Consider the following 26,955-nt stretch of genomic DNA (forward strand, 5'->3'; position numbering starts at 1 on the left):
ATATATATATGTGTGTGTGTATATATATGTGTGAAAATATATTGTTAGATGTTGAGATACAGATTCGCCGGCCAATATAACTCTGGCCCCATATTTGGAATGTTGAACACTCATATAGATAAAACATATTGACACTGACCTCTCCCAAGTTTCTGTCAGTGTTTCAAGCCATCCAAGGAGTCATTCTATTGCGGATTTATTGCACTGAAGCCCTGACCTGTGCAAATGACTTGTAGCGTTGTGTCAGAAAACGGCAACAATAGGAAAGGCGGAAAAGCCTTCACGTTTCATTGACCGTATGTTGTTTGTTGTAGTGAAGCAAAGCAATGTATCAAATCGAAATGCCTTTCTTTGGATTAAAAACGGAGAGGGTTACAATGGAAACGCACGGGCCGTGTTGGAAAATTTCACAACTTTGTTTTGTATTCAACAACCAAAAAAAAAAACTTGAATGTTTATCAAAAACCCAGAGAAAAGGCAAACAACAAACTACATGATCTGAAATCTGTTTCGAGAGCAGTCAGTCTCGGGGAATCGGAGAGTCACTGTACATGCTGAGCTGACTTAATTATGGTAAGTGAAGCGTATCTTTAATTTTATTACTTGTTCTTTAATTAATTTTAGGCTATTTTCATCCAATTTTCACAAAATATGTCTGATTAATATCCTTTTACCTTAATTGTTTGCTGTAATTGAAATAAATATTTGTTTCCTTTATCTCCCATAATAGTTTATTCTTCAGGAACGAGAGCCTGCGTGTCGTGGATGGAACAAATAAATGCAAAAAAATTCTTCCATGGCTTCCAAAAAAACAGATCTCAAATTTGCTCCAAGTTGCGCTTCACCATCTTAGAGGAAGGCTGTGGCGACGTGTTTGATGAAGAGCAAGTCTACTAGAGTTCTCAATGACAGCATTCACTGAGCCATGGAACCAGAGCTCCATCCACCATTTGGCTTTCTACGTAGCTTGAATAACAAGAGGGACTTGTATTTATGCAGTGCCCTTGACTTCATACTGCTGTTCATTTTCCCTGTATCCCATACCGAGCATCCAAGAAACAGATATTCCCAAGGACATCAGGCTATTCAAATTGATGAGTGCAGTGGGATGTCACTCAGGGGCTCAGTGGCATCTCTTCGTTGACCATGTTATGCAGAATGATTTTACAGTGAAAAATTCCTCCTCGTAACGCTGCCTTCTTGTAAGTCTGAGCTTTCGTGCATCTTCTGAGGCCTAGTTTGATTTTTGATTTACAGTGGCTATACACAAAGAAGGGAGAATCTTGCTATAGTGGTGGCTTCTCTGAAAGTTTGTCTGCTGTAAACTTAGTCAATAGGGGCCTGAATGGTGCAATGGATCAGACAATGGTGTTGCATTTCTGGGACCAAGTCTGACTCAAACTGATGGAATAACAGTCACTAAAAGTTGGCTGCAAAGGCTCGACATGAAATGAGTGTGTCAGGTCACAGTCCAGTTACTAGAGGGCGTTAACTCCTAGCGCATAACTGCCTCTAATTCCCTCCTGTCGGCCTCTGAAACTCTTCTGCAAACTCCCATCATCTTGTTCTCTTGAAACTGTAATCGTGTGTCAGTCGAGTGAAAAGTTAGAACTTGGTACCAGTTCTTTATTTTGCATCAATATACACAATATTAGCAAAACTCTTATAACCAGTATTGAACATCTGAAATGTACAGTAGCTTGCATAGTCCAAAGTAATAATCCTTGCATTTGATTTAGCGCTTTATCACGTCTACTAGACCTCTCAAAGCGCTTCCCAGAATATACTGTAAAAGTGAATTGACTTGTTTGTTTTTGTGGGCAAAATGCATTAACTCTATATAAAAAAAATGCACACATGTTCTCTTTTAGCTCAAGTTATTTTTAAATATGTGGTTGACTGGTTGGTTTCATTTGGTTACATCTTTATCTCAGTTGTCTGCCATTTTGTGCACAGGTAGAAAGAGGTAGTTGCTCAGACATGTGCTGTTTGTTTGTTTTCTAATGTTCTGGTTAATGCTATTTCTCTCCTTGCGGTTGAAACATCAACTGCATTTTCTCCACAAAAATATAATTAAACCTCCCCCACCACCACCACATATTACAGTAACCAAATGGACTGACGGCGATAAAATCTACTTGGAACTGGTGACGAATGCCTTTAGCCCAATGGGGTTTGACTAGTGTGGGAAAATGGTCGATGACGATGAACGGGAACCACCCTTCCCCCAATAATCTGATGGACAGGTTCTTCCTTGGTTGTGAAGACTCATCTCTCGGGATGTAGCGCGATACTGCATCCCGGATACTCAATCCTGGACGTGACGTTTTCGTCTTGGCAGACGTCGACCGGTTAAGTGCCGAGCCACCAAGAGTCGTGGCCATTTATTTGTGTGTTTCACCAAATTGAGGAGTGATCTTTTGTTGATCGCTGGTGATTTGTTCGTGTTGAGCGCAGTCCAAATTCGTGTTGACACAAGGCTCTGCTGGCCTACTGTCAATCGAAGCGGAGTTTCGGAGAGCCCTACTGACTTGCGGAAGAATTAGACGCTTCTACATCCTGCCATTTCTAGAAAGCAGATCTCTCCAGAGGTATGAGCATTTGACGATGTATTGTGTTCAACGGAAGTCAGGGGAGAGGAGGAGGCGCAGGGGAAAGAGTGGCTTCAGGGGAATAAAAATGCATACGTTCACATTTGATAAGATTTTAATGCTTTTTGGTGCTTTTTCTAACTATTACTATCCCCCCGAGCACCTTTGACACTGTATTTTAGGTGCAGTTGACTAAGTCACGGATAGCAAGGTGACGAGAGTTTTGACACGGTTGCAGCAGACAGATTCCACAAATTCGTCACTAATTATAGACCTACTGACTGAGCAACTTGCTCTGCCGCACCACAGTGCAGACGGACAGAAATGAAACAATGTGGTCACCGTGATGCTGTAACTGTCTTCAAGTGCCTTCGTGTGCAAATGCAGGTTGGGAGGCATTTTGTTTGCAGGTCTTTAGCGCTTACAGCAACAGCTTGTATTTATGTTGCGTCCCTCACTGCAGGGCAGTGTCCCAGAGCTCTCGGACAGCGCTGTAATGACGGCCGGTTGTGCATACGCTGGAGTGTGCAGACTTGGACACAGTAAAGGTCAATTGTAGAAGGATAAAAAGTAGTTTAAATTTCAAATGAAGGTGCGGCGAAGGGTTAACCCGAAAAGCTGCCGCTGAGCTCGGTCCGTTTCTGGAATTCGGTGAAAGTCGCGTCGAAAATAAATCTTTTTCAAGGGTTCAAGATCTCGGTTTACTCTTTTTCGAACCAAAATTGACAAAGGAGCTAAACTGCGAGCTGGCTGGCAGTTTGCATTGTACAGAATTGTCCCAATGCTGTTTCTGTTTGGTGAAAGGAAGCTTTCCAGCCCAGGTCTTTTCTGGCCTGATGCAAACCGCTTTTGATGTGGATCTAAACCTTTCTTGAATCTTTCGCTAACGGTTTGAGTCATCGTAAAAACTTGTGTTTACGTACTTCATGAATTACCCATTATCAGCTGTGTTATGCAGAATCTGATCACGTCTCAAAGCGCTTCGCAGAATTGACTGTATATTTTGTGGGCAAAATATTATTGTGGTAGTTACTTTGTAAAGTAGTTTTATACTTCATTCTGATCTTTTCAATAAAAACAGGGTTAATTTCTGCAGAAAAATGCAGGTTCTTAATGGGAAGATGATGGTATTGACATACCTAAAATCTTCACAGTAGGAAAGTGCCTTTTAATCACAAATTATCATTTTTAAAAAAATTGGGAGGGAGTCCTTCCCATAGATCTTATTACCTTGGCCCCCAAGTCATTTCCTCTGTGCAGTACAAATAATTGTCTTTTTATGTTAAATCCTTTCAAATCCTGATCTTCCATAAAATACAGTATTAAATTTGAATATTTTGTGCAATATCAGCACTTTGTCTTTGAGTAATTTGGTATTTATAATACCCAACTGTAGTAAATTACACGAGTTAACTACAGGATTTAGTCAGACCCATTGTTTCAATGTAGTTTCATAATTGAAAGAGGAACTGGGATTGAAAAGCTTTTTTGTACGCAGTAAATCTTACTCGATTTAATCAATATAGAGCCGCCTTAGTTACAAACTAACTCTGGATTCAGCAATGTGGCCTTTCCTGCTTATTTCACCCACAAAATATACAGTCAATTCACTTTACCGTGTGTTCTGTGAAGCACTTTGAGACGCCTCGAAGACATGATATCAAATGCAAGGATTATTAATTTTATTATTATTGCCAATAGGAACAGTTCAGCGCTGGTCCCTTTGCTCACAGGAATTAAGTGAATTGTGTCTAAACCCATGTCATATGGAAGACCCTTACAACCGGTGGGGTGAGAAAGAATTTTGTCCATTAATTCAAATGCAGATCTCAGGATGTGAAAGGCTGTGCCACTCGGGCATTCTTTCTGGTTCTTTTTTTAAAAAATCTACAGCTTAATAGAGTGCTTCACTGTCTACAATCTGTGGTGTCAGGTCTGTGGATCAACCAGCTAGGATTTGTTTGGATTCCATTTATTTTCTTTAACGTTGGAGGTAATGGGTGGTGGGGGAGGGTTTACAAATGCTGGACGCAAAGCCACTTTAAGGAGCTTTGCGTCACTAATTCTTCCCTTTTTTTTAGGGTTCACCAGGCTGTTATTCCTTTGCTTCTATTTCCAATGCAACGTTTTGGGGTTTATACAAATTTGTATCTTTTTTTTCCCTGTGCAAACTCACTGCGCTGGCAATGGTAAACATGCGAACCGGACAAGAGTAGAGACCAAAGGCCGCACATCAATGAGAGCAACATCAATTAAATTAACCCCATACGATTTTGATCAAATGCAAAAGTTACCTCTTTTTTTTCCCCTTAAGCCACCAAAGCAGAACTAGACAGGTGAACTATTACTCTGATGTTTGCAGAAATGGTCACAAGTTCACAAGAGGATTATCAACTACATGTTTCATTGGGTGTAAGTAGAGACAGCGGGCCAGACCACACAGTCATTAGAAAGAGCCAACAAGAAAATTATTGCACAGATATTCCAAGTGAGGGGTGCCGATGACACCCTACTTCTGTGAAGCTGCTTTGCAATCTGGTAAGTGATCCAATAATTTCCTTTGCAGTCTTAAATACATTTTGTAAAGTCTAATTCCCTTTTTATATTCAGACCGACATTACTCATCTAGGAAAGTCTTGCAAATCCTTGCCCATTAATGTCTTGTGCCCTTCCTAGCATTTTTTTTCAGTCTTCTGCAATAGTATTCTTACTGTAAATAAATCAGAATTCCGTGTAGAGTTTGAAATCTCAGAATGGCTCTTGATGTTTTCGCAGGATGCCTCCTCCTGCTCATGTCGACAGGGGCGGGCATGGCAATTTAAGAGAACGTAAATCCATCATATCTACAAAACATGTTTTCCCAGAAGGGGATCGACGTGAAGAGGATTTCGGTGGCTGCGTTGCTGAGCAGTGAAGGATGTAACTGTCCGTTTCTGAACCCTCCAGAGAGGGTCACATTGGCCTGAGTGGATGGTTGCCAGTCCTATTGCACCTCACTTGATAGGTAATTCTTAGATAGTTTGGCTGAGATCGGTTGATGCTGCAGGTTCACTCTCTTCATTAATCTTCTCAGCACACTGGCAAACAACCACAGCTCCAGCGTGCTGCTGACTGCATGTCTATCCTTTGGGTGTGTTTATTTTGGGGTGGGGCAGGTCCTGAAGATATTCTGCAGGAACCTTCGAACGACTGATTCATCCTAAAGCTGAGCAGTAGTCCTCAGAGATAGCCACAAAAGGCCAAATAGGGTGCTTTCAAGGGTGCTTTCTCTAGTGTTTGGTACAATTTACATCACTGCTATGTATTTGTTGAAACACTGTTGGTTGCTGGTTTCTGAAGCCAAGTGAATAAAGCCTGTCTGATTACCAGCGTGTGACTGAGAAATATATTCGTTATTGTCTTTGCATGCGCAAAAGAAAACCGTCCACCGCGAAGTCTTGCGACGTGTTACCTGTGATTGACTGACTTGTGAACAAAACAGAAGAATGTATTCAATCAAATCAACGAGGTATTAAAAAAATAAACAAAGGAGTCTTTTATAACTGGTCTCTCTGTATTTTTTTTCTCTCTCCCTCTCTGGATTCCATGCATTTCGAAGGCTGTAGCACTTCCTGTTCAAGTAGATGTATGTGTGTGTGTGACGTCTTTCAACTTGTTCTCCGCCTGGTGCCCTTTAATCCTCGTCTCTGGTCCTGTTATTATTCGTTCAGGGGGTTTCTTGCGCTGTGTCCGCTAATGAAGATACACTTTGTTGACTTTTTGTGTAACAGTATTGTGAATGTTGAAAGTTCTCTTTAATGCCCATTGAGGAAACGATAGAAATGTAATCGTTTTACACCCGAACGGGACTGTTTTTTGTGTTGGTGGATGAGTCCGGCACAAATCGATTGGCCGAGTATCCAACTGAGCAGGATTTCTTAGTGGAAACAGAAACAGAGAGCCTGCAGAGTCCACCACAGTGAAATCCCAACTACCTCAGCTCCAGATTATTTCGGGTATGTGGTCGGTTCGCTGCATAAACACTCGCTGTACAAAGGAATTTCTGTCACGCACACCAAAAACATAACGCAGTGTGCTGTGTGTGTCAATGCGTCAGGACTGTTCAAGCTTTTCCAAGAGTCACTTATAGCTGGTGGAAAGCTAAGTGGTTTTGCAACGGGCAGTGTTACTGAAGATGATTGGACTCTCATTAATGGCTGACAATAATGTGTTTTAGTTCACTGGCAGAGCACTGGCGAAGTGCAGTGTTTTTCACAGTGGTGAACTGGCAGTAAACAACCAAATTAAGACTTACATTTGATCTTATTAATCCATGTATTTGATGGGCGAGGTTCATCATGCAGTTGCAGTTTTTTTAAGCGTTTGAGGTTTTTTTTAAGCATTTGACGTTTGTAGAGAAAACGGGATTCCTTAACGACTCTCATTCAGCGTTTGAGAAGCACTCTCCTGTACTATTTCTTTTGTCAAAGCACGAGTGGACAATATAATGCTAAATCGTCTTAATGGTTGTGTTTACACACCATTATGTCCAGGCAATTTTGCAGTATCCATTTCCTATGAGCACAAGAAGCAGACAATGGAAGTTAATCTTAAGGATGCTTTCCCCCCCCACCCACCCGAGCAGCTGACGCCTCTGGTTGGGGAGACGAACATGGGAAAGTGGTTAGACTGGTCCTGCCGTTGTGAACACCACTGATCGACACCTTTCGCTATGTCAGCTCTTTCATTTGTTCGCCCTAAATAAAATTAAACACTTTAGCCGAACAAGATCTTGCCAAGATTCGTTTCGCCCACAAAATATACAGTCAACTCACTTTAAACTGTAGCAGGTGAAGCCCTTTGAGAAGTTTCGAAGACGTGATAAAGCACCATATCAAATGCAAGGATTATTATTTTTTTTATCATGGGTGTGCAATATACACACATGTGTGTGCATGTGTTTGTGTGTACACCCACCCATGTTTGTTTTTATAGGGTTACGGGTTCATTCCTGCTTTAATTGTACAACTTGGTTTAATCACTGTGCCAATTCCTTTGTAACTGGTGCGAGATTTTCTGATTGAAGGTTTCTGCTCTTGGCGAGGTGTGGCCCGCAATGTAAGAGCTTTGAGCTGCTGCTCCGTTTGGTGATGCCGTGTTCTCTCATGCCCAGGTTGATGTTGTTGGCTGTGCTGCCGTGCGGTCTAATGAGCGAACACCAGGTGTTTTTCCTGAGGAAGGAGAACTGAATGGTATATTGCCTGCAAAACACACAGTCACTTCGGTAAAATCCCATAAAGCACTTTGAGACAACCTCTCAATGTGAAAGACGCTATCGTAATAGTAATAATCCTTGCATTTGATACAGCACCTTATCACATCTTCGAGACGTCTTAAAGGGCTTCCCAAAATATACTGTAAGGTGAATTGACTATATTTTGTTGGCGAAATGAATGCTATGTCGGATGTGAGGATTATTATTTTGAGTGCGGGGCTGGTTAGTGGGGAGGAGAGGCATCAACTAGGTTGGAGGGGAAACCAAACTGAGGTGGGAGGAAGATGCTGCTTTATATGTACCCTCACTGTGACTTTTGGGTGAACCAGCGACCTGAATATTGTACATTCCTGGAAAATGAAACGAGACAACAGAAGATTCTGCTGAAATGCCGTATCAAGTGCTACAGTCAGTCAATGGCTAGGACAGTAGAATACTCTTCGTGTAGCCGATAATTGAGGATTTTGTTGTTGTTGTTTAGCTGAGGTAGTGATTCCAAGTGATCGCTTTGAAGCGATCTTGGGACGTCTCAAAGGCGTTATAGCAAATGCAGGGATTATATTTATATCATTATCATTCGGGAAAAAGACCTGTCACGAGACATGGAAAGTAAATAGCATTTCCCAAGTCGATAGCCGAGTAATAATAACCGCCACCTATTTTAATATGTTTCCTTTCTGCGCACTGGCTTTTTTTCCTTCTGTGTCTGCAATAATACGCAGAGCAACCTGTGCCAAAGTCTCTGCTCGTCCTGCTCGGAACAGTTGCTAGGAGATGTGGAAGAGCTGTGTGAGTGTTTGCTGTCTCCCTCGGATTGCTTAAAAACGATTCCATCCCACATGAAAAGGCTCACCTTTGCTTAAACACCGAGTCAAAGCAGCCAGGTTGATCACGATAGCTCACTTGCCGGTACCATCGTTATTGCTCTTATCACTAGTTCAAAATTCATTGAGTTGTCTTGGGCTTTTTGCAAAGGTTCACTCACTGACAGCTGGAGCTGATAGAACAAAGAGCCTACAACCTAATTTGCTTCATGTCCTTGAAACCTATGAAAAGCTACCAAAAAATACAAGCTCAGCTTTGAAAATGCAAGTGAGACGCAACAGATTGCAGCGCAAGCGTTTCAAATTAAAGGGCATTACACAGGCAGCAAATGCAAACCATTGCATTGTGGTGTTACACATTTACGTAACAAAGTGGAACTTTTTTCTAGAATTTAGCTCCAGGCGTGATTTTTCTTGGGGTGTGGGTGGGGTGGTATTCGGCTGGACGTCTGACACATGCGGTAACCCATCACCGTGCTTAAGAGTATCTAAACCGAACTGAGACTTCCAAGCATCATAAGATCAAGGCATGATCAGTTCCTCTGGCTCCGGTCTGCTCCACATCCCCCGCCCCAACCGCCCTACCATCGGTGGCCGGGCCTTCAGCCTCTCAGCCCCGAGGCTCTGGAACTCTATCCCCGAGTGCCTTCGCCGCTTCCTCCCTTTCCTCCTTCAAGGCCGGTCTCAAGACCTTTCTCTTTGACCGTGCCTTCAGCTCCCCTCTCGACTCTCTACCCCCTCCTCACTCCCTCCCTCCCCTCACCCTGACCATTTCCCCCCAATGCTCGGGTCCTGACCCAACTGTACAGCGCCTCGGGACGTCCTCCTGACGTGAAAGGCGCTCTATAAATGGAATCTTGTTGTTTGCGAAAGTTTGGAATCGCCCAGCATTCCTGGAGCCCATCTAGTTCTATCTGTTCTGTAGTTCACTAACGCTCCAGGTTGGTTGTGAAATAGAACAATCAGTCCTGGAGCCAACTGCTGGGGTTTGGACGTGGGGAAGTGGGAGGATGTTTGTAGTCTCCTTTCAGTGCATGAAAACATGTAGACAAGAAGGTGTTCATATTGCCACGTGTTAGGGTCATTGGGTACAGTGTTGTACAAAGTCAGTCCAGCTGGCTTGCTCTGTATTGAGCAATAGCACTGGGATTCTCCTGAGTACGCCTGCATTTTGAATGGAAGCAGCTGTAGTGGCAATTAATAATAACAATAATAATCCTTGTATTTGTTACAGCGCTTTATCGCTTCTTCTAGACATCTCAAAGCGCTTCGTAGAATACACTGGAAGTGAATTGACTGTATTTTTGTGGGCGAAACGTGGGAGCCAATTGCGCACAGCGGCGTCCCACAAACACCTGGGAATTGAGTGACCATTATTATTATTATATATTTTTTAAGAGATTACTACCCCGGAAAAGCGATACGCTAATTGACTAACAACCGGGTTCCTATTCACTGCTAGGTAAACAGAGGCTCGTGGAGTTAGGAAACTTGCCTAAGGTTTCGCCCTGCTCGGGGATCAAACCCAGGTCCTTTTGCTTGCGAGGCGAGTTATTCTAACCACTGAGCTGCAGCACACATCTTCTTTTTCCAATTTGAACAATCTAGGTGAATATCAGAAGTCTGAAAATATTGTGCGTACTGAGGGAAATGAAGCCATTTGCACAGTTATATAGAGCCAGTGCATATGATAACACTATGATGTTTGTAGAAGGGTTTAACTTAAATTATTAAATCACTTGTTTATTGTTTGCTGAACACTTGACATAAATTTGCAACAGATATCTAAAAATGGTGTATTTATCAGATTGCTGCAAAAGCCACTTCACAGTCTTGTGGTTTCCATTTTCATAAAGAAAGCGTATTCTAGGTTAGTTGTTGTTGTGTCAACTGCTTATTAAATTCGTCATCTTGTTTGATTTGTGAACTCAGTATTTTGCGGCACTAAATAAACTGCATGATTCATTTTTGGTGCCATGCTGAGGGTCTGATCGTGTCATGGCGTTTGTGATGTTTTGGGTTGAATAGGGGGAAAACCTAGTGGGCAGGGAGGGGCTGAACAGCTAAATCTCTTCATAAAATATGCAAATCGTCATGTTATGCTTTAATGGGCAAACAAGTTAGTACAATGGATGAAAAATGTGCAGGGTGTTCAATGCAGAACACACGCTTCCAAAGCTACCTTGAAAACAGTGCCCTTACGCCATTGAACTATGCTCCTGAAGTGACTGTTAGTCAGATCGGATCAAGTAGGTAATTAAAAGATCCAGAATTTCTTTTTGCAAAATACTCCCAAGTACTTTTTGGATGGAAAGAACGACTGCAATCTTGTCGGGCTTAGAAAATCCTGGTCCGAACTTTCCCTTTTTAAAAAAAAAACAGCCTGAGTTTTTTCTTTTGCCGGTTGTTTCACCTATTCGTAATTCGATTTGCGGAAATTCTGTTAACAAAAGGGGGCCGGGCCCTGGTTGCTAATGTTACGGCATTCTTAACAAACACTCCTCTCAACTGGTGAAAAATAGGGCACAGTCGTAGCTTTGACCTGTCCAGATGAAGTCCAACAACACCCAAGATACTTAATGGCGCTTGTATGACCAGCACTCCTACAATTGTACGCTGTTCCACTTGTGTTACATGCTTGTCTGTGTATATTAATCGGCCTCTACTTTGTTTGGTCTCTGTCTTTTTAGGCTGTATGATGAGATGCCCAAAGGCTGTGTGATTGATGTGTGTAGCATTACACACGTCCACATTGCATACATAATCTCCTTTTCATGTCCGTCGCATTTAAGTGTACGCAATTTTCCTGGTTGCTTGTTGTTTCCAATCTTTCAAATCGTATTGTCTTGTGCATAAAGTACAGTAGGGCTTAGGTTTGGGAGCAAACCTATTTGCAAAATGGATCTTCGCTTCATGCTTAAATGTAGTCTGCAAAATGAGCTAACCACAGGGTAATAACAGTCCCTGTGGTTAGCTACTCGTCTCCTCCAGTACAGCTCTATTTCAGTGTAGATCTCAAAGGCTTTTCAGAAACTGGTTCTGGTTGGTTTAAGGATCAACCTTTCAGTTGGAAAGGCTGGTCGAGTCCATGATGCTGAACCCCTTAATAAAAACACGGCTCGATGCTACAATGGGAAGATTGTAGGGTCAGTATTAATAAAGAGGTATTCGGGAAAGAGGAGATCAAATGGGCCAAAGGGTCTTCTTTATCCAAAGCTCTCTTGTGATCTTGTGAAGTAAAGAGATGTGGGCTACGCAGATATCTTCATTTGTACGGAAATGTCCTTATCTGATAATCGTTCAAAGAAAGATCTTTATTGTAGATTGATGGTGGAATCCATTTGACCATCACCTTGTTACTCAACACACTCCTTTGTAACCAGGCAGAAACTTTCACCAGTAAAAAATCTAAATAAAACCACAGGTGTTAGGAATGCAAAACAACACCAGAAATGTTCTAAATCCATAGCAAGTCGCTCAGCATCTGAAAGAGAATGATAGCTTAATATGTTGTATTGATGAAAATTCTGTTTAAGAACCTCATGTTCTCTGTCGACTGGAGGAAGAAATCAGGGCTGGGATTTACTGATGTTAAAAATATTTGGATAAAAATAGCAAGTTATAATGTGTTAATTTAGACCTGACTTTTTGGCAGGAATTCTTCTACCCAAGCAGGGCATGGCACAGACAACTAATTTATTCCTTTACAGGAGTAAACAGCCACAACAAACTGTGTTGCACTGAGTTGCTCCATCCTCATACACCGTCTCTCCACATTACTCAATCTTCACGGACCTGCCCTTGCCTGGTTTGATTCCTGTCTCTCTCACCGTCTCCACCGCCTCTCACGGTTTCTCCTCCAGCCCCTGCACTGTCACATCTGGGGTCCCCCAGGGCTCTGTCCTTGGCCCTCTCCTCTTCAATATCTATATGCTCCCCCTTGGTGACATCATCCGCAGACATGGGGTCAACTTCCACATGTATGCGGATGACACCCAACTCCATTTTCTCCCCCACATTCAAGCCATGACCCGCTCTGCCTTCCCTCACCTCTGCAACATCGCCTGAAGCCGCCACTAACTCACCCCTCAGGCCACTGAAACTTGTTCATGCCTTCATCACCTCCAGGCTCGACTATGCAAACGATTGTCGGCCTTCCCAACTCCTCCCTCCACAGGCTGCAGATAGTCCAGAACTCTGCAGCCCGTGTCCTCTCCCGCACCAAACTCCGTGACCCCATCTCCCCCACTCTCGCCCGACTCCATTGGCTCCCTATCCTTCAGAGGATCCAGTTCAAGATCCTGGTCCTCACGTACAAAGCCCTCCATGGCCTCGCCCCACCCTATCTCTGTGACCTCCTAACCCCCTACCAACCCGCCCGCTCCCTCCGCTCAGCCGGCTCTGGCTGCTCCACGTCCCCCGACCCACCCGCCCCACCATTGGCGGGAGAGCCTTCAGCCACTCTGCCCCAAACCTCTGGAATTCCATCCTCCACTCACTCCGCCTCGCCCCCTCCTTAGCCTCCTTCAAGTCCTGCCTCAAGACCCTCCTCTTCAACCATGCCATTGGCTTCCCCTTCCCTCCCTTCACCCCCCCCCCCCCCGACCCCGGCTCGGGTCTGAAATGCTCTACCCTGTCCAGTGCCTTGGGACGTACTCCCAACGTGAAAGGCGCTACACAAATGTACTCTTGTTGTTGTTGCTGTGTTCCCACACTTTGTAAGGTTAGTAACACCCAGTTTAAATATCAATGCCCACATCGCATCCCAGACTGACAACCCAAATATCATTCAAGAAACAATTCAATTTATTTTAGATTGCCTCTGTGTGTTTTATTACTTACAACTAATTGACTTTGCCTCTGTGTTTTATAGTGTCCTTATGTTAACTGGACTTTAAATGTATTGGGGACAGTAAGGTGTTTTATACTGGTCCCACTGACACTTACTTGGTTCACATCACCTAATTCAACACACAAGATATAGGGGTGAAATTTGCGATGTTTCATTATGCGCTCCTTGCAATAATTATTCAAAAACAACACAACAAACTTGCACCCTTCACGTTCTGTAATGTCAAAGCACTTTACGGGTATAGGATTGGACACTGAACAAGGGAGAGGGGAAGGGGAGAGGAGGATTTAAAGACAGAGAAGGAGGGGGTGAGTGTCAGAGGGAGAGAGTTCCAGGGTTCACTGGCATCAGAATGGAAACTTCAGCTATCCATTTCACCACGGAGAGAGTGGGAGATGCACAGCGAGGCCCGGCTATCTGACCATAGTGTTAACTCGTGCACTAGTTCTCAAGTTAACTAATGCAGAGAGAGAGAATGGCAGCTGCAGTACTGCTGCTGCGTTGTTAATAATATTGCATTTCAGTTATTTTGGTCGACAGACAGCGTAACTCTAGCACTATTGGCAGGCAGTTTCCCTCACTCACTTTAACGACTGTTGGAAGTGGTTTCAATGGAGGGTGGATAAGACAGGACTAATCTATCAGGTATGTACTCTTGTGTCTCTTTCGTTTTCTCCCCCCTCCCCACCACAGCAATCCTGTCCTGGAGTAGGTGCATGTTCACTTTTCAATGATGGCCAATTTATTTCAGAAGAGCTAAGTAACAGGCAGGAGAGAGAATGCGCTCACTCCATAAGGAAGCATGTTTGTTAACAAACTGCTGTTGCTCTACTGCATAAACATTTAAACTGTATTGTCGGTGCGTATGAAGCATGTATTCTGTTAGAGAAATAACAACCATTATTCTCCTGTAGATCAATACTGAAATCAGATATCTGATAACTACTATGTACCTAGGATTTTATGAGTCATTAGCCAACGTTAAAGTCTCTTATCTCAACACCTACTGTTCAAAGGCCCAATCTTCACACCCATGTGGCTGCTACATACATTGTTTTTTGGGATGGTTGCTTTCTTTGACTGCAGAATATTTCAGTCAATTACAGCTCTGAAATTTTGACTAATCCAAGGAAATGCTTTGCACTCATTTGTGATGGAAGGATAATAAATTGAGGTTTCCAAATTGTATTAATAAATTGGTCACTCAATCCACGACTGTTTGCGGGACGCTGCTGTGCACAATTCGCTGCTGCATTTCCCCACAATACATACAGTCGACTCACTTTGCAGTATATTCTGTGAAGCGCTTAGATATGTCTTGAAGATGTGATAAGAAGCTATATCAAATATAAGGATTATTACTATTACATTCAACTGCTTCTCACTTTTGTAACTGACTAAACCCAAAGTCCGTACCATGTGAAATCCAGTGCTGTCGGTCTTGATAAACAGGTACGTGTGTGTTCTGGATGCCTTTAGGCAGAATTGGCAGCTTTACAATAATCACAGTACAGTTTTAAGCCCTACACAGTGTCAACCATTTGTCCTCTATGAACCTTTGGAAACAAACCCATAGAATTACATTATATTCCGTTTTTTGCTCATCAGTTTACACTCCGCTTACGAGGACTGTCTTCCCGCAAAGCAATTAATTTCTTGCCGTACCGTAATTCCCAATCTTTAACGTGGGATTTCCTTTCATTACACGGGCAAGATCTTTGAGAAAATGAAAACGTGCACTTGACCTTTGATGTGCTTTTCCGACTGCTTTTCGAGCTGTCCTTTTGCAATTCTCAAAATAAGTGCGCCCACAATCTATACCCACTAAAATCCACCTCCTAATACTGGATTTTGTAAAATATTCACTTTTTATGAAAGCCACAAGGTCGGGATTATAACAAGATGCTTTCATTTTTCTTCAAAGCACGAAAAAAATCCACTGTTTAACTCGTTACATTTCAAAAGTTTTCAACCCAGTTTCTGGTGAAGGGGGGAGTTTGACATGAATAGCAGTCGGTATAAATCCTGTGATGTTTCTGATTAACTCTCTCCTGTCTTGGAAGAAAGTTGACAGTGGTTCAAACTGTGTAATTCAATATCCTTTTAGAGGTTCTTGAAGAAGTCACAAATTACCACAACCTATAATAATGATGATGGTGCATAATGTAAATTACTGTGGTTCCAGCTGCAATCCAAGGACATTTGCTTTGCAAACTTTTCTCGCAATGTTCGATACTCTTTTGAACCCTTTAAAAACGGACAACACCAAGCCTTTTTTTATCTTAAAATTTTAAATATCAAACAATAAACCTAACTAACGTGAGCAGTGACTATTCAAATTCCAATTTTTGTATCGCAAAGTTCGACGTTTGAATTTGGAATTTTTGTGTCAGCGCAGTTAGTAGTTTTGTGTATCAAAGTATCCAATAAAATGTCTGCCGATGTATTAAACTGGTGCCTTAGGAATTTGTTGAACTGAATTAGTTCGGTTTAATGTATTAAGTAGTGTAATTACGACATGTGCTCTCTTTGATCTGCTGCGATTTTTTGGTGCGTTATTTTAAAGTTTGTAAGAAAGTTTGGACAAGCACACAGAGAGCAAGCACTGTACTTCCAAACCAACCATTGTATTTGAAAGTCCCAAAGCCGAAACAAAGCCGTATATTTTTAACCCATCATTGCCCCTACAGTTCTTTTATGTCCCTTGCATTTCCAGGGAGCAGTTCAGAATGGTCCGTATATTTACCGAGACACTTAGCAGTCCAGATACATTTAATAATTTCCTATTTTAGATTGAATTGACTGAAATTGGCACAATTGACTGAAATTAGAATAGACTTCGTGCTAGCTGATACATGGCGAATGAATATTGCTTGAATTTTGGTGTCACTTCTCGAATGCAGCCAAAACCGCCAAGCCTCTTTGGGGTTGGCAAGGTGAGTTGCTGTTGCAGCAATTGGTTGACAAGGTGACTATCAAAAAGTAAGCAACAGCATGTTTTAGCAATCGCGCTTCCCGCCTGACCCCGTTGAAGAGTTGCAAAGTACTTAAGTTAGCCTTTTCGTTGTTATAGTTCCCTGCAATAGAATGGTAATGACCGACTGTACATAAAAATAATCACCATGGAGCTCCCTTTACATAGCAGTGACCTTCTGCTTACAAAATGTATAAGAGAAACTTTTATGACGTTTTTGGATGTGCAACAGAATACCTACATATTTTATTTGTATGTGGCACTCGCTCTGTGCTAGTAATTCAGCTAATCAGTGTCCTGAGCTGTAAAATGAAGACTTGAGTAGGATAGGATCTACCTACCCACCACTTGAGGTTTCACAGTTGTATTCATTCTTGCTTATTGCCTTCACAATAACAGCAAGTGCAGTGAGTGTAATAATGGAGGCATTACTTCTGTGTGAGCGTGTGCAAAAATAGGGCCTGAGGGATAGCATCACATGACGAGAACTGTAGTGATTTTTTTTGTTTTATTTTCCAGCCCGGCGCACAGATATTTATCGCATAATGTGCATTAAGGCAGGTGCGGTTTTCGAGAACAGTAAATGGTAATGGATATATTGGGGCCAAGCGTAAAGCATCACCAACAAATGAATACAAAGCCTCACTGTAAAAAAAGTAAAAGCCAACCATTTGTGTTTTCTGGTGGAATTTTCTCATGAGAAGCCTCAAGAGTTGAGTTCCCCCTCCCCCGAAGGCAACCTTGATCGGGACATTAATTTTCTTCATCAGTGTCAATTCTAAAGCGAGTGTTAGAATCATCACTGGCAGTGAGTGACTTGCTTTTGAATGTCACACGTTGTAAGAGTTTTGTCCTGATGGAAGAGTTTATCTTTCAAATGCAAATACGATGCGCGCACTTCAGCAAGAAAGACTATTTATCAGAGGCTGGAAGGGAACGCACGTTCACAAATAACACAGGTATGGAAAAGCTCTCTCTCTGTCCCACAGTGGCACCTCTTTCCTATTGTATGATATTTTGCTCTTTGTTGCCTTTGATATTCATGTGATTTCCTCTTTGTGTCGTCTGCAAACAGCCAAGTGACCTGCACCCAGAACTTGTCAGTGGTGCTCTATAACCAGTCCATAGGTTTATTCCTGAAGGATGAGAATAAAAGTAGGCCGAAGGGTGTTTCTTAATCCAAACCTTTCCTTTCGGTCTCTTGTTGACTGATGTTAATTATCCCTCTTTGTACTTCCATATTTCTGACTCCCGTCCTCTGTTCCAAGCAAATGCTGTAGATTTCCGAGCAAATTTCCTTGGGGCGTTTCTAAATGTCTGTTGCTGACATTAGGATGTATAAATCTCCAACTCCGGAATTGCGTCACTCCCAGAGTGAACGTACCAGTGAACGACCAGCCATTGTATTTGTAAGTTGGGCTTCAGTGAGTCGTTTTAGGGAGTGAAATGTTTTTAAAAGTGACATGTTTTTGCCTGCATTTTCATAGGCTCGCCAATGTGTTTCCCATCACAAGAACATAAATGTCAGCATATCTAATTGTAAGCCTGACATGAATTGCAGAATCAACATGAATAAAACTGTATTTGAGATGTTCTATTTCGCTATCTGTGCCGGGTGGGTATCAGGTACGCAGAGCAGATGTGTTTGTTTGTTTGTTCAGGAAAATATGTTGGCTGGAGGAGGAGAGAGACATTGCAGTTATTAATCTACCCTATTGCCTTCTCATTATATAATCGTCTCGTCCTGTTAGTTTGCATGAGCAGGTGAGCAGTGGTTCCCACACGTTAGTTACCAGGAAGAGTGTTTGGCTTCCACAACAACGAAACAGAGATAGAGTGAATAATGTTGTGTGAGGAATTTCCCCTGTAGCTGGGACTCAAGGCGATTGGCGCACTAGATACTAACATCCTAACAAATGAGTACAGCGTCATTGATTTTTTTCTCCAGGGGCGGACTTGTCTCACCTCTCAGGATATGTGAGGAATACATGAGGCACAGTTTGCCCGCAGATAGAAAGATGCACCAATCCCAGCAGTTCTGGAATTAAATTATTGAGATCTTTGCTGCTTTGAGCTTTTAGAATTACTGGGCTATAAACTGGGTCTGCTTTTACTCTCTCCCCCCCCCCCTCCCCCCAGCGCCTTGGAATGTCATCCTGGCTCTACGTAAATGCAATTTGTTCTTGTTACTGCTTAACAGTTCCAATATACATCTCAGTTCCAAGAGCACTGACTCGGAGATAGGAAGACTAGTTTTACTCTTGCGGGTAGCCAAACGTTGCAGTGCGATAGCCTTAGTCATCCCATGTTAGCTGTAGTTGTTCAGAGCCGTCGGGTTCTCCACACAGAACGGGATTCAGCTGGGCACCATTTTCCAATATTTATTTTCAAGAGTCGTAACCTCAGGATCAAAAAACGGTCATGAATTGCCCACTTAACCAGCGTTTCCAGCATTATTATAGTGCAAAGGAAGTGTCAGGCTCTTTTTCCATTATATACACACACATGTAACCCAGTGGACCCAACAACAGGTCATTATGTGCTCGGTGTAAACCTTCTTTCCACATGTTTGTCTGACAGGCAGGCAGGCAGTCTGAGAGCTCGGAATGCTAAATTGCCCCGATTGTGCAAGGCTGGACAGGCCAGGACCCACACAGAAGGGAAACAGCACAAAATCCTTCTTGTTTTCCGGTTGCAGGCCGCAGTCCACTCGGTGCTGTATTTAGTTCTGTCTGGACAGCTGAGCTGTAGCATTCCAGTGGAGTCTCTCAACAGCTGGTGAAGGATGGAGCGGCTGGTTTATATATAGGCCAGAGACGCAAAATCCACCACCGACCTGAATGATTTGATACTCAATCGGCGGTTTGTTTGGCTTGGTGCAAAGTGCTGTGCGCGCCAGGGAAGTGGATGTTTGGCATCTAACACTAGATAAACGCAACTGCAACAGAATAGCCCTCCTGCCCACCCTCACGTAGAGGAGGACTCAATGGCCAGAGAGTTATTGATGTGAGTAAAAGGCATTTACACTTTTGTTCCCCATTTCTTTGCTCAGTTTTTCTTCCCTTCCCCAAATCTGTATTCTCGCTAATCACTAACCAAACGGTAGCAAAAAAAAATAACTTGACGTTGCCTACCAGGTAAAATAATCAAAACAAAAAAATAATACATGCAATGAATCTTGTAGTTGCAAAGTTATTGGGGACGTGATGGGAGAAACAGACTTAATAATAAAAATAATAATCCTTGCATTTGATCTGGTGCCTCATCGTGTCTTCGAGACGTCTCAAAGCGCTTCACAGAATTCACTTAAAACACGAGGGGCCTACGGAAAATCTGTGTAACAAATTGAATGATGTTTCTTGTGGTTTTGCTTGTAACATTTCTGCCGTTGCCGTTCGGACTTGCCTCACAATTTGCAATACTCCATTCTGATGGGAGCTTTGGGCTCTCGTTGTTTTGCTGCTTCCTCAATACCCTTTAGCGCACTGTTTGGCTTCTTCAGCGGCGGAACAGAGATAGAGTGAACAATGGTTCTAATGTGGTGGGGGGGTTTTCCCCTGTAGCCGGGACTCAAGGCGGCGATTGGCGCACTAGATATCAACGTCCTCACAAGCGTTGCGTCTGGGGTTTTAGTTCAGTGTTCCACTGGGTCAGATTGTTGCTTCATCCCATCACCTTGTGAGCTTGAGCTTCGCGGTTATCACAGTGCGCACTTGAATGGGGCGCAGAATCCTAAAGGTCTTAAGCACTTTTAGTAGATTAAGCTGAATTCCTCACAGCTCAGCTGCCACTTTTAAGAGACAGCAGAACGCTTCAGAGGAAGTAAGAGTTTTCGTCTAGCAGAGCAGCAAAGTTTTTAAGGTCATGAGGCCATGATGTCATCGAGAACAACCATATCAGTTGGTAAAAATAGATTTCCGATGTGGAGGCGTAAAATAAAAAGATTTATTCCACTTGAGTTCAGAGACTTGAGGCTCATTTCCGACATCAGTTTCATTTTTTTCTCTCCCTTTTTTGGTTTGCCCGTGGCTCAGAAGAATAACGTGGTAATGTTAGCACGCTTACCCTCTCAGTTCTGAAAGGATTGCTGTTTAACGACCAGTTTAGGATCGTGCTGGGTGATGGTGCACGGAATACAGCGACTGGTGAACCAATCTGTGTGGAGGTGAAACTCAAATCCATCTCTCTTGTCACTCTTTCCTCCCTTGTGCTCGCTCCCCAATGACAGCGAAGGCAAAGGTGTGTGCGTGAGGTGGGGGGGGGGGGCGATGGGGGGAATAGAAGAGAAATCACCAAAGATCACACATCACCGAACAGTCCACTTGAATGGCTTTGGCAGAGGCCAGGGAAAAAGTTATTTGCCCCACCCCCTTGACTGAGGACTGAAGAGTGGGAGGTGGTGAAAGGCATGTAACTTGCCAGAAGCAAATACCTCACAGAACGCGGGGATTGAGGGAAGCATTGCTGCTCAGCAGAGTTTTTATCTTAATAGAGAATACAATGCATTCCAACTCGGGTGCCCCGTCGGTTGTGTAAAGTGCAACTGATTCGAGGTGCGAGAGACGCTACATAAATGTAAATCTTTGTTGTTGCTGTTGTCTTGGACAACAGCAACCTGCTCAGAATTTCAGCAGGTTCAAATCTATAAATGTGGTTCGAGGGCTGGAATTAGAGCTGATTAATGTTGGTTAAGACAGGAAATGTGTTCTTACAAACTCGGATCTTCATATAACCCCGTCTTACGTATAACCGAGGTGCTTTCCCAGAATAAGTGGTGCAACATTATTTACCTTCCCAGTTGTACTGATTTGGGAGAGGAGAAGGTGGAACATGAGGTTGATATGAATGTGTTAGTTTGCCGATCTCAACAGGAGCTGAGCTCACTCAACGCTTGCTATTTTATTACCGTAGCTTTGGGGGTGGGTGGGTGGGTGGGGTGGGGAGTCTCTTTCTTGGCTTGAATTCCTGGCGTTCTGCGAATGAACTTGCCTGGACTCAGATGTGCTAACTTTGAACCTTGTGTTTATGTAAACCAACAGACTACAGAAAATATTGTGGGTGCCTGTGGTTTTTTTGAAAAAAATTATTGGATGAAATGCGAGATCATTCTTCGATCAGAACCTCCCCAGACAGAGTAACAAACTTTTATTGGGTTATTGGTTTCTATAGTTACTGTATTACCTTGGAGTGCAATTAAAAAAGTCGTAAAAAGATTATTCTGGATTTACCATTAATTAAAATGTACACCGAAAGACCGTTTGTGTGAGACAAAATTCTCCAATATACTGCATTCTGGCCAAGTCATTCGAGTAAGTAGATCATTTACGAATGATTGCAAAACTGTAAGCTTGTTGCCACAGATAGCAAAGTTTGCAGAAAGCACTTAAATGGACTTCATTGATTTGAAACCACTACATAAACAAAGCGCGAAGAGCAAGATTTCAGAGCTGCACCCATCTTAAGCCGACACAATGGCTATACTGTATAACTTTATCTGAACCAAGGCTGGACTGCGGACACTGGCAGACTCCAAAAGGGAGATTGTCATCAATTGTGTCAGTAGGTTGCCTAAATGGGAAATAAAGTGCAAAGACATTGCACTCCCTTCCATAAATGAATAGATGACCCATATCGGACGAGGCTGTTGTATTCTCACACTTTACCATAGAAAATAATCTCAAGGACATCGAGATTCACTGGGATGATAGCAGGGGTGAGAGGTTTTACCATAGGGCAAGATTGGAGAAACTGAGGCTGTTTTTCACAAAACAGCGAGGGTTGAAAGGAGACTTAATAGAGGTCTATAATTATGGGTGGTGGGGGTGGGGTTGGGGGTGATAACGTAAACTGTAAACATGGAGACATAATAAAATTAGTCGGTGAGTCAATAACCAGAAGGCAGAGATTTTAACAAAAAGAAAAGAGCTAAGGGAGAGGTTAGATGTTTTTCACAGCGGGTGTGGATTGCTTAACCTGTGGTTGAAGCAGAATATATATTAGTTTCTAATAAGGAATATTCCTGTTCCACAGTTTGTAGAAGATTTCACTAATCTGAGACAGAAATTCACAAAACACGAGAGCTGTAATCTGCCAAGTCATAGTGGGTGGCCACATTTCATTCAGATGACTACTAGCAAGAGTTGCCATGGAGGTAGGTCGGTAACCAGGGGACATAGATTCAAGATAATTTGCAAAAGGACTAGAGGGGAGATGAGGAGAAATCTTTTTTACACAGAGAGTTGTTAAGGTCTGGAACCCACAGCCTGAAAGGGTGGTGGAAACAGATCCAACAACAACTTTCAAAAGGGAATTGGATAGGTACTAGAAAATAAAAATTTTGCAAAGATTTGGGGATGGAGCAGGTGAGTGGGACTGATTGGGTAGCTTTTCCAAAGAGCCAGCACAGGCCCGATGGGCCGAATGGCGTGCTTGGGGTGGGGACTATTTGAAACAACTTCGGGGCCCAATTGATAGTAAATGTGGAGAGTAGAGATTACAGTGGAGCTGTCCTGTTAAAAAGAATGTCCTGAGGCACATCAGCTGAATGTTTTCTGCTGGAGACAGTTGAACTCGTTCAATTTGATTATGATCTCAGAAAGCAAAGATGTCATGCTGTATTCAGCCACAGACTGCAAACAAAAATATTTGATTACACAGCTGATCTGTGCTGATTCCAAATCATATGCTGGTCATATCTCAATAGAAATTGCGTTCTATTTGTGTGCTCGCTTTCCAAACCAAGGATAGGTTGCGAAATTGACATCAGGTCCGACATGGAAGAGTTTGAGACAGTAGTAAACTTGTCAAACACCAGTCTGTAGTACTGTACAGTATTGGATGAACCAAGGTTTGTACCGTAGATCAGTGCCGCCCGGTCAATTTGTATTTCTGTGGTATAATATCTTACAAAAGACTACACTGACACCTGTTTCCTGTGGGGTTGTAATCATCCTGGGTCTAGGTGTTTGGGCTTTATTTATTTCTGTCGAGAGAGAATAGGTAAGCGTTGTGGGGGAGGGTGAAGATATACTTATATTTTGTAACTTTAACTGAATGATTCTTCTCATCGTCTCAAGAGCCCGAAGCCTGAATTTAAAAGGTCTTTTGTTAGTTTATGTGAATTTATTGGTGAATTCAAACAGGCTCAGTTTAGCCCAATAAACAGACACTCCTGTTCAGTATTTTTAAAGGACTCGTTGGTATTGCATAATGGACGTTGCGGTTTCTTCCTCCCTGTAATTCTCCCAAACAATCTTGTTAATCATCAACAGCAAAACTTGATAGGAGATGACCCAGTAACCACAAAGTTAGAATATTGGGCTTCTGAACAAGAAGTGGTCTTGGCTGGCATTGGCACTTGGTGTCCCTCGGGGAGCAGGTGAATGAGGTGGCCTGTGGTGGGATGGAAATCAGTGGAGGGGTAGAGAAAAGAGAAAGAGGCTGTTCTCTTGTTTCTATCCTGACATGGATCCACAAATGTCAACAGATGAGCAGTTTTTCTGGTAACCATTGAGCTCCCTAAAGGGGGGGGGATTGGAGATGCACAGAGTCTGACATTGCTAGATGAAGAGATGAGGACGAAATGCGGATTCAGTTAAATTTTGGTCACTCTTTTTGATTTGCCTCCTGTCACCGTACTTTCCTATTCTGGCTGGCTGGTTGGCGGGCGGGCGGGTGGTTTGTGTCCCGGGCCAGGGCCTGCCTGCCTGCTCTGCCTGTCAGGGGAAGGACCTCCATAAGCAGCTGGTAGATGGCGGCTGGTGCTGGAAGGAGAACCCGCAAGGGCCCAAAATGTCCGATTGCCTGTGGAGACTGGTAATTGACTGTGCGGTGGAGACAGCAGGGCTCGCTGCAAAATATGGTGCACTGTTCTCTCCTCGCTACAGCGTTTTCCGATAAGCACAGCTAGGTGTTAAACCTCCCCTGGCCCGTGCAAATCTTTAGATTTTGGTGTTGAGATAGAAATGTGTCCGCTGTTCGTTCTGTGCCGATTTACGATACGACGGTTCTACAGTCGGGTGCTGCAGATCAAAATCTCGCCTGCTCCTCATTGTCCAGGAACCTTTCCTTTAATGTGTGGCCATGAAACGAAGACAGGTCCAGACACGATCACCATTTCCCTGTTACCTTCCACGGTAAATTGGCTTGTCAACACTCGCTGTGAAGAATGACACACCCGGGCAAGACACCAGGAAGGTGACAGATACCCACGGGACTTTCCGTGAGCGTAAATCCACGCCCTCGAGAGAAAATAAATTGGTGAGTGGAGTTTCTGCAGTGCGATCAATCCACTAGATTCCATGGTACCTTTGGGTGTCTTCCTGGTAAAAAAAATGGTGGCGCTAAGCCACTAATTTGCAGAAATGCGCCACCTACTGGCGTTCCTAAATGCATTCCTCAAATAACTTTAGGAATACCTTTGAGAATCCTGCAAATTGTACCCCTATGAAAGCAACCTGGACGAGATTAGAACACAGTGATTTTGTGATTAGAGGGAGGACTGGGGCTCATAGCCTTGCACTCTCTGTACTATCAGGTTTTACTCTCAAATGTCAGCGTTTAGAAACTTTGCGAACAATTGCTCCTGGATATTTTCCAGGTCTTGTTTCGCAATATCCAGAAGCGTTTTCCTGAAGGTTACAAAAGGCTTAATCTGGACTCGAAAGATAAGAAAGTTGCCCCAAAGTTGCCTCCAAGTTAAACTGGCTTCAAGTAGATAACAGTCCCAAGATGTCTATCTGGGTCCCTACGAAAGAGCCACATGAGTGGAGGGTAACCAGGTAGGAACACATTCAATATGTAATCAATTTCTCTATCCATTGCAAGCATGGAAGAAGTGAGAAGACCAACCTTTTGAAGGTAGGGATTTTTTTTATAATGCGCACATTTGCGACTGAGGTTATTTCAGCCGGGTGTGAGACCTCTGTGAAAGCACAAGGGAGAGAACTTGTTCGAAAGACACTATAGTTTTACTTTTGGTCTAGTTCTTCGGAGAGTATGCGAGTGCCAGCCTCAGTAAAGACACCTTATCTGAATTTTCTTTCAATCCGGAGTAGCCTGCCAAGCACAGCTCAGTCCTGGAGCTGAGTGAAGCGGGAGAATTTCGAGCCTTATGCGCACTCTGCATGGCTCTGCCAATTGGTGCTGAAAATCAACACTGTTTCCACATTTTAATGTGTCTCAGTCAGAATAAATAAGTCTTTACAACATGTAAAATTATCCATTTACGAGCTGACGCAACGTGGTGGCCTAAGCTTAAAAACCCCCAAAATGCTGACTTTGTCGAAGGGCTCTTTTTGTTTCATTGACCAACAATAACCCATCATTGTGGCAAGTTGCTACATGCATTGGTCCACCACGCATCAAAGGTGGGGAGGGAATGTAATGACAAGCTCGTGAATGGAGGAGTACTGCACCGAAAGGCACATTTGATTAATTAATCATTTGATTAATCGGCAACTTGTGTTTAGTTCTCACGTTGTTGCATTTACTTTACATTGGAAGAGGCGCTACCTGTAGCAATATCTTTATCCAATTGTGTGAGGCCAGGAGCTGTGAATCCTCCTCCTTACTGTTTGAATCCACACAGCATTGTGTTATGCACTATGTATTGTCCCTGCAAAAGCAACACGAAAATAGACGAGCAAAACAGGCATTTCAACAACGACGACTACATTTGTAAAGCGCCTTTCGCGTCAGGAGGACCTCCCGTGGCGCTAAACGGTCGGGGATCGGGAATTTCATGAATTTCATTCCTAACTGGCACCTGATTGAAAAATGATGGACATATCTTGGGATGTTTGACATCAATACTGGGATCTGGTGTGTTAGTGGGGCTTAACTGTACTAAAACCAGCAGGAAAGGCGATACTGCAATTTTTAGCCTCTATCCAATAGTGGATCTGGCCTTGGAAAGCAAGTCTTTTGCCAACGTTTCAATCCATTCTTGGCTTCAGTTGGGCTATGGGTTGTCCCATGAAGAGAGATTAATAATTCTGTCTTTTTTAACTCTTTTGATTTCTGCCAACCCGTTGTTACAAACCTTTAATTCCTGATTTTCCGCCTAATTTTTTTTTTGCTCTTTTCTGTTTACACATGATGACTTTTTTTTGCTCGAAAACAACAATAAATTAGGACATTTGAACGCATAACATTATTATAAATAGGGAGAAGCTGTTTCCACCCGTTTGGTGAGTCGGTAATTATTTGGCAAAAGAACGTGAGATCATTACCAAAATCATAAAGGAAGGGTTTGAAGATTTATTTTAAAAAAATATGTACTAAACCAGTGGTTGAAGAAGAAACCACAGTGGCATTTAATTGGCACCTCACAGGATTTTACTGTTAAGGGTGTAGTGTCTGTGCATTGTGTAGGCAGTTGTAATCTGGCTATGTCGGCGGCAAAGAATCGTTATTTCTACAGGCCGCGAACAAGGACTTGCCGTTGTATTCAGAGGTGT

General features: G+C 43.0%; 1 protein-coding gene and 1 long non-coding RNA gene across 3 annotated transcripts in view; both read left to right on the forward strand.

Annotated features, from left to right (window-relative positions):
- LOC103190339 (zinc finger protein 704) overlaps window positions 1-26,955 on the forward strand; it is a 43,905-nt gene that overhangs the window by 5,081 nt on the left and 11,869 nt on the right. The window lies entirely within an intron of this gene.
- Window positions 4,253-5,956, forward strand: LOC103190332. The gene is made up of 2 exons (XR_489146.2): window positions 4,253-5,129; window positions 5,367-5,956. It is a non-coding gene; the product is annotated as an uncharacterized LOC103190332 (long non-coding RNA).

This window comes from Callorhinchus milii, unplaced genomic scaffold (genome assembly GCF_018977255.1).
Source record: "Callorhinchus milii isolate IMCB2004 unplaced genomic scaffold, IMCB_Cmil_1.0 Scaffold18, whole genome shotgun sequence".
NCBI lineage: Eukaryota > Metazoa > Chordata > Chondrichthyes > Chimaeriformes > Callorhinchidae > Callorhinchus > Callorhinchus milii.